This window comes from Nothobranchius furzeri, chromosome 3 (assembly GCF_043380555.1).
Source record: "Nothobranchius furzeri strain GRZ-AD chromosome 3, NfurGRZ-RIMD1, whole genome shotgun sequence".
In the NCBI taxonomy this organism is placed as follows: Eukaryota; Metazoa; Chordata; class Actinopteri; order Cyprinodontiformes; family Nothobranchiidae; genus Nothobranchius; species Nothobranchius furzeri.
This window is the reverse complement of record NC_091743.1, coordinates 73,090,217-73,098,164: the sequence shown is the minus strand read 5'-3', so window position 1 is coordinate 73,098,164 and position 7,948 is coordinate 73,090,217. Positions and strand designations below refer to the sequence as shown.

Below are 7,948 nucleotides of genomic sequence, written 5' to 3'. Positions count from 1 at the left end.
AAAATTCTGTAATAGAAGTCGAATGTAAAACTGGAAATCCGCGTAAAAGATAGCAGTCCCAGTTTTAGAAGTTGTTGATGATAAAGCATCAAGCTTCAGTTCCTGCACGTGCGTTTTCTAATTACTTTTAACGCAATGGTAGCAAAGCGCGCGTGCAGACGCTGCTGCGCGCCTCCGGAAAGAGTCAAGATCCTTTAAACTTCTGAAATTCACCAAAATAAACATTTTCTCACTTTCAGAGGAATGAATGTACTCTATTAGTGACGTGACGTTAGTAAAACGAAGCATACAATATGCAAACGTTTCACTTTGCAGCGCTCCGATCTTTTAAGTGCGCACTTTCAAAAAGATCCGAGGTTTCCGCAGGTCCGTGAAGGCAACAGAAGCACCGCTTTCCTGTTGCTCTGAGGAGGCAGGCCGGTGATTTTCCACTGCCGCTGATGTCTCTGGTCCCCCGGTTTTAAGAGACAAAGGTCAGAAACAGAAGCTTATAAATAGGCTAAAATAAAAGCTTCTGACGCGTCCAGAGCTCAGTGGCTTCCGCGGAGACAGGAGGACCCGGACAAGACGGAACGGACAAGGGAGCACGCGCAAAGGATAAAAAAGGACACAATTAATCTAAAACATCACATCAACGCAGCAGGTAAAGGGAGAAGATCAGAGGGAGCCGCTCTCATTCATTTATCTCACTTTCCCACCTTTTGGGTGTGAATGATGATGCGTTTAAAGTCTTCTTCGTGTTTGAATGGAAATAGTTTCTTAGAAAAGCTTAAAGAGCATCAAAAGTTTCTCTCCTGCACGGATGAGAGGGCGCGTCAGTGCGTTGTGTGGGGCTTTTTGCGTGTTTCCCTGCTTGTGCGTGAACGCATGCAGGATGTGTCTCTTTTTGTGCAGCTAGGTGGGAAGCTGCGATGCAAACCAAACCCGTTCTGGGCTCAGGAAGGATTCCCAGCGGATTAGCATTTCCCCCACAGCTCACTCTAAACCCACATCTCTGGTGCTTGGATCTGGAGGTTTTCTGATGTTTAGAGTCTTAACAACATTACTCGGCATCAATGATCTCTGTGGCAGGTCTTATTGAGCCAAATAGCAGTTTTGTCATTACAAATGCGTCCTTTGTTCAGGAGGGATTGTTTTATGTGTTTAAATGTCTCATTGACCCAAACGGGCAGAAAGAGGTGAGCGGCACCGACGTGGTTGATGATCTGATTCAGAGAGGGGAAGTGAGACGCTCGGAGCGCAGAGAGGAGATGGCGGAGATGAGATGCTTGCGCGTCTGACTCTCTCTCTCTCTCTCTCTCTCTCTCTCTCTCTCTCTCTCTCTCTCTCTCTCTGTCTCTCTCTCTCTCTCTCTCTCTCTCTCTCCCTTTGTCTCTCTCTCTCTCTCTCCCTTTGTCTCTCTTCCTGCTTTTGGTTATTTCACTTTTGCTGTGATAATTATGCCTTTAACGCCATGTTTTACGCACGTCGTTTACGCACGACTCTGAATTGTGAATACATCCGCTAGGACACGCTGAAGTGGACAGAACTATAAACGAAAATAGTATAATCAATGCACCAGGATGGAAAAAAGTTCCGTGGGAAGCTCAGAGTTCATTTAGGAGGGTTGGGTTCTGATCGCAAGCATTTGGTTCCATTTTTGGATCCGTTTCAATGTGGGAAATGTACTGGCTGACGCACCTTGGAAGGAAGTTTAAAGAAGCAAGAAGGGATCGTTTCATTAGGAGCTGGTAAATTATGATCCATGCTGGTTTATTTGGAATCCAGAATGAGATTTATGGTTGAATTTGAAAGGCTGACCCACACTTTGGACTCTAGCATCAACATTTTTCAGCATGACCGACTTGTTCTGATTGAAAGATCTGAAACTCAGCCATGCCAGCAGATAGATCATGTTAGTTCAAAGTCTCCCAGCCATGTTCTTTGAGACGAATCAGTTTAGATCTAAATCGTTTCAGAGCTGCTCAAGGATCAGATATCTGTATCGGCCCTAAAAGACACAATCGGTGTGTTTTGTTGTTTGTCAACACAAACAACTTCATTCCGATATGAAAATGACCAAGTGTGAAGAAAAATCGAAAGAAAAAAAACACGAGACCTCCCATCATTTCAAAGTTGGATGAGATTGGCTATTTGTTATGATGCTGGCTTTGTGTGTGTGTGTGTGTGTGTGTGTGTGTGTGTGTGTGTGTGTGTGTGTGTGTGTGTGTGTGTGTGTGTGTGTGTGTGTGTGTGTGTGTGTGTGTGTGTGTGTGTGTGTGTGTGTGTGTTAGCTCTTGCCCCATCATTTGCATCAGTCATTTGCTGCAGAGTCCTTGTCACACTGATGTGAGGTCCTGTTTGGATCAGCGTGCTCAGGATCACATCCAGCTGATGGCTTCAAACCTAGGGTGAACTCGCCTATAAGTGTTACCCGTCTCGACTCCAGAAGAGATCTGAGGGATGTGATGAATCATTGATAGACTAAGATCTGAAACCCCCTCAGACTCACCTACAAGCTACACAAAGACTCAAAACTTATTTTTGACAACATTTAGGTCCCTTATGATGTGTCCTTTGGCCTGGTGAGGGTTTTAGGACAGACTTTTTACTGGCTCAGACTGGTGCTGATGACTGTTGGGTTGCAATAAGCAGACTTTCATTTGAATGGAAACATTTGTTATTAGTTTGTGTTGGTCCTACCAGAGCTGAAAGCTTCTAACCTGTCTCATGTTAAATGATTTATCCAGTCTGTAACCTGAGGTTTGTTTGTGTGTGTGTGTGTGTGTGTGTGTGTGTGTGATGTCAGCTTTAAACCTTCCCAGAGTCGTTTCCATTAATGTAAGCTGAGCAAAGCGAACTTGCTCTGACACACGGAATGAAAACTCCACCATCAGCTTTTATGACCCAGCGTCCTTGATTGTCTCTGTCTACATGTTAAACAGCGCCATACACACACACACACACACACACACACACACACACATACACACACACACACACACACACACACACACACACACACACACACACACACACACACACACTTTCAAATTAGAACCGCCCCATTAATCTTGTGTGGTATTGGTGTAACTGCATTGTATTTAGAACCTTTGAAAGATGGAGTTTTACTTCGCGGCTGGTTATCGAGCAGCAGAGGTGGAAGGTAACATTCAGCACCGAGTGAAGCTCAATGTTATTAGAAGCATCAGCCATTCTTCTCCTCAGCTGATGCCAAGTGCATATCTTCATACCTCAGGATGATGGTAGTCAACGGTTTTGGCACAAGTTGAGTGAAGAATGTGGCAAACCAGCACCCCCTTGTGGGGTTTTTAATGTTTTTAATTTCTGTGAAGCACTTTGGTCGGTTTTATACTGTTGTAAGGTGCTATATAAATTAAGCTGCCTTGCCTAAAATATGAAATATTATTCTCTCACACACCCAGTTTGTCTTTTTTTCACATAGTTAGAATAAATCTCAGACAACCTAACCAAACATTTCCCCTAAAATTCTAATTCTTCCATTTCTGTTTTACCAAACCTGTTTTATGATCCAGCCAAAGAATTTAGCCAAAGAAACATGTAGAATTTTATGGTGGATAAATAAAAACATTTTGGTGGCATGTTGGCCCATACTAATCTGAAATTAGATTATTTGTTCCCTTATTCTTGGAATGAGGATTGTTACAAACTGCTTGATGCAAAACCTGCTGCCATATTTCACAAATCATTTGTATAAATAGCAGAACAAGGAAAAGCCCTCTGGTGCATAATTTAATCCCAATGTCAAAACTGCAGAGCGTGGAATGAAAGTGAGTTTCCAAATGGGAAAGCAGCTCTGCAAAGTCAAATTTATGGAATCTGTGGTCCAATCCAGTCCAGGTTCATTTATAAAGCACGTTTGTCAACAGCATAACAGCTGACCAAAGTGCTGGACATACAATTAAAGAAAAACAAGATAAAATAGTAGAATCAAGAGGTAAAAAATGAACTGAGCAAAACAATGATCAGCCTTCTCTTCAAAATTCCCACGCAACAACCTTTCCCAGAACTCCACATCGATGCAGACTTGGGAAAAGTGTGGATTAAGGGTGCAAAAGGGGCATGGCCACCTTCCACACTTGATAATCAGGACACATACGCACTTGCACCCCTGGACAGGAACACACAGTTGAAGGGTGGAAGTGTGAATATTGTGATTGGGCCTTAAAGGCATACTTTACAAATTATACAAATTTGAAATCATTTTCTTGAGCCAGTATGTGTTAAAATGACCCTTTACAGGGTTAATGAAAGGCAACCCAGCCCCATCGCCCCCGTGACCAGAATATTCCACTTGCAACTTCAGGCTGACGGGTTGCTCAGTTGCGACTTGCATTCTGCTTCCAGCGTGTTTCCTGCTTGTTTTAGATCATGAACACAGCTGATTTGTTTAATTTAGTGACGAACCACTCCTCTAGACACTAAAGGTTGTGGAGACATTTTAGCTGTTAGATTAAGGTGTTAAAAGATGAACGACCGGCGAGGAGATACGTTTAGTTTTTGTTCTACAAACGGACACTAGGGGGTGCTAAAAGCAAGCCAAAATTACGTTGTTCCCCTTTAATTTGTATTTTTGTCACAACTGTGGATATTCTCGCCCCCCAGTTGCGTGATGAGGTTTTTCATTTGTTTGTTTGAATAATGTAAACTTGGATATTTACATTACTGAAAAAAATTATCTCTTTTTAAAATATCTTTATTATTTGCTAAGCTATAGCATATGAGTGCTGCAAGAACATTTGTACAACTTTTTCTTAAATTCTGCACTTGTCTTTTCAAGAGCTTCGAGTGACAAAAACAACAAGAAAAGGTTCAGTAGGAGACTTTTAGTTTAAATGTGGGGAGAAAAGAAATGCCAGAGCTTTTGGAAATGAACACCTATCAGATTCTGATGGTTGGAGTTTGTGCTACTTTTATCTTTCCTTGAATCCCATGACTTCAGCCCATGGCAGCAGTGTCTGATTTTATCTTCTTGTTTTGTGCCTTGTGTGCAAAAATCACAAGTTTGTTTCACATGCAGGATTACAGAATAAACGTGAGCAACAAGTTGGCTTCTTCTGGATAACACAACAGGAATTTGCAAGTTAGTGATAAAATGGAATCTGGTGTTTTGTTTACAGAAAACCTGCCGAGCCCAGCCCGGGTGCAGAGTAGATAAAAATCGTAGTTTTTCTCTTTGTGGAAACAGAAATCTCTTCTCTATCTGCAACGTTGAAAAGTAAACAACATGTTTACTAAGAACCAACACAGACTGCTGACTTTGATTAGATATCATAAAAAGGTGTTTAACCCCTTGTTTCACTAACTTTATCATTTCCTGTTTTAGTTTTATTAGAAGGAAAACTTCAGCCTCTCAGATGCTTTTATTATACACTTTTGTTTTGCGTTGGATTACCTTGTGTTGCACCTTTACTTCCTTAAATAATTATTTAAATTTTTTACACTCCAGATTTTTCCTCTCCATTAATAATTAACACCAGTTTAACCTCTTCCCCTCTCCTTCCTGTTTCTTTTATTTACCACTTTTCTCCATTTATGGTGAAGTAATGTTTTACAAATTTGATTTGTGCAAGACCATTGCAACAAGCACAGACGGCAAATGATTCAGAAAGGGGAAATTGGCTGTATATTTAAATAATATTAGCCAAAAGTGACACTTTGTGTGCTTCTTGAGCATTAGTGCCCCTGCACACTATAGTGTGGATAACTGCTGAGCATCATTTAGCTGTGAAGTGTTTCAACCAGCTGTAAATGTGCTCATGTATCATCCTGAAGACTAGAGTCAAACTGTTTCATTTACTGTCTAACCTAATCAGCTGGAAGGGTTAGGGTTGGCCATTTCCGCATTCAGATGCACAACACTGACGTGCTCTCTGATGAAGATGAAGAGAAAAACAGAGGAGTGACAGAAATCCAGAAGGATGGAGGCAGAGGAAAGGAATGGATGAGTGGATTTAATAGGCGGTCGGTCCAGTGGAAATGCTCATGGTCTTAAAATAGGAGCGTGAGTTATGTAAGAGGTTAGTGAGTGAAGTAAGTGTTTGTCTGGCGCTGGATGGGTCTTGAAGTCATTGCAGTTTAGCTCAGTCTTGGTCCGGTTCTGAGAAAGCTGGAGCTGCCAAACGGATAACACGTTGTTCCATCTGGGGTTTTCCCTTTTCAGGATTGATTTTTAGAAATACATAAAAGTGATAGTCTTCCCCTGTACTGTGGTAAAATGTAGGCAATACATCAAATCTGCTGTCTGCTAGGCCCGCCCCCTAGAGCCCCATGCACTTTGATTTAAGCGCTGTTCGGCTTTAGCCAATAGCGTAAGACATTTGCTTAAAGCGTGAACGCACGTTTGAGTACGTATGATGCTAATTTGGTGACATTTCTTAAAAGTCTTTATATATATATATATATATATATATATATATATATATATATAAAATTAGGCCTGTCAATCGATACATTTTTTTAATCGCGATTAATCACATGATTGTCTATAGTTAACTCGCAGTTAATCACAAACTAAATTATTAATAATAACTTTTATTAATGATACAAATGTTTTTATTTCAAATATGGAGTGAACAAATATATTTTTTCATGAAAATATGTTTATTTTAACTGGAGCAAATTCAAACATAACAAAAAGTTCAGAATCTTCATGAGAAAAGCAAAAATATTCAAAGTTCAATTAAGCATAATCTTCCTCACAATAACAGTTTTACCTTATATGGTTCCACCCAGATAAGGACTCACAAAATCAACACATGAGAATAAAACTAGGACAAAGAGAGGTGTGTGATATAGAACCAGGACTCTGCCTGTGCATTTTTAACATCGCTTATTGTTTCTGGTGAAAAAAAAAAGGCAACACTTCTGGGTTTATTTTTTCTTTCCTATCCCAATGAACCTCTCCAGGTTATTTTTTGGGCTTTCCCAGTTACTTTTTTTGTACTTGGCCAGTTGCTCATGCAGACGAGCATTTTCACATTTTCAGAAGACAGTGCAGCTCGTTTCTTCTGAACAACATGCCCAGAAAGTGAGAAAAACCTTTCACATGGTATGGATGTGGCAGGTGTTGCCAAGTACTTATGTGCAAGGGATACCATCACACTGTGTGCACCTTCATGTCTGGACCACCATTTCTGGGGACAGTTCTCTGAATCAATAGTAGGTTCTGCCTTGAATCGATCCAAAGATCTCTCAATACAGTCCTCTTCTTCATCAGATGAAGAATACTGGGAAAGCATGAGGACTGTTTTTTTCTTGGGGGGGGGGGGGGGGCTCCGATGTTGCTGAATCTTCAGGCTGTGCTGGTGCCTGCCTCTCCCTTAGCAAAGCAGTGATTAGTCGCCACAATTCAACCCTGTCAGGTTTGCTAAGACACTTGAGACCCTTAAACCTAGGATCGAGTGAAGTTGCAACCTTGAGACATGTGATGTTAGCTTTATCCTTGCGCTTCTCTACTCGCAGGAGGTGGCACAATGCTGGCAACACCACAGAGCAGGAAACAAGCTTCTCTCCTCCCTGAAGATCAGTGATGCATCTTCAGTAAAACAGAATAACATTTCAGTCAGAAACAGAGAAACCAATCACCTAGACTAAATTACTTCTACCCCCTCCCTCCACACACACACACACACACACACACACACACGCGCACACGCACACACACACACACACACACACACACACACACACACACACACACACACACACACACACACACACACACACACACACACACACACACACACACACACACACACACTTTATTAACAAAAGACTGATAGATACAGGAGTTTCATACCTGCAATGCTCCAGCACTGTTTCCAACTTTTTCAGTTTTTCCAACTCAGCTGATGTTGGCATTGTGATGGTGGTTGCTTGTTGGGCCAGTGCAGCTCTCAGTGGTTCCTGATTTCTCAGAACACGC

General features: G+C 41.5%; 1 protein-coding gene across 1 annotated transcript in view; it reads left to right on the top strand.

The window, feature by feature from the left end:
- Positions 1–445: 445 nt before the first annotated feature.
- Positions 446–7,948, top strand: part of LOC107384982 (sodium- and chloride-dependent taurine transporter) — a 30,906-nt gene continuing 23,403 nt past the window's right edge. Inside the window, exon 1 of the mRNA XM_015958531.3 lies at positions 446–643. The gene's annotated coding sequence lies outside the window, so the exon portion shown is untranslated. The remainder of the gene's footprint in view (positions 644–7,948) is intronic.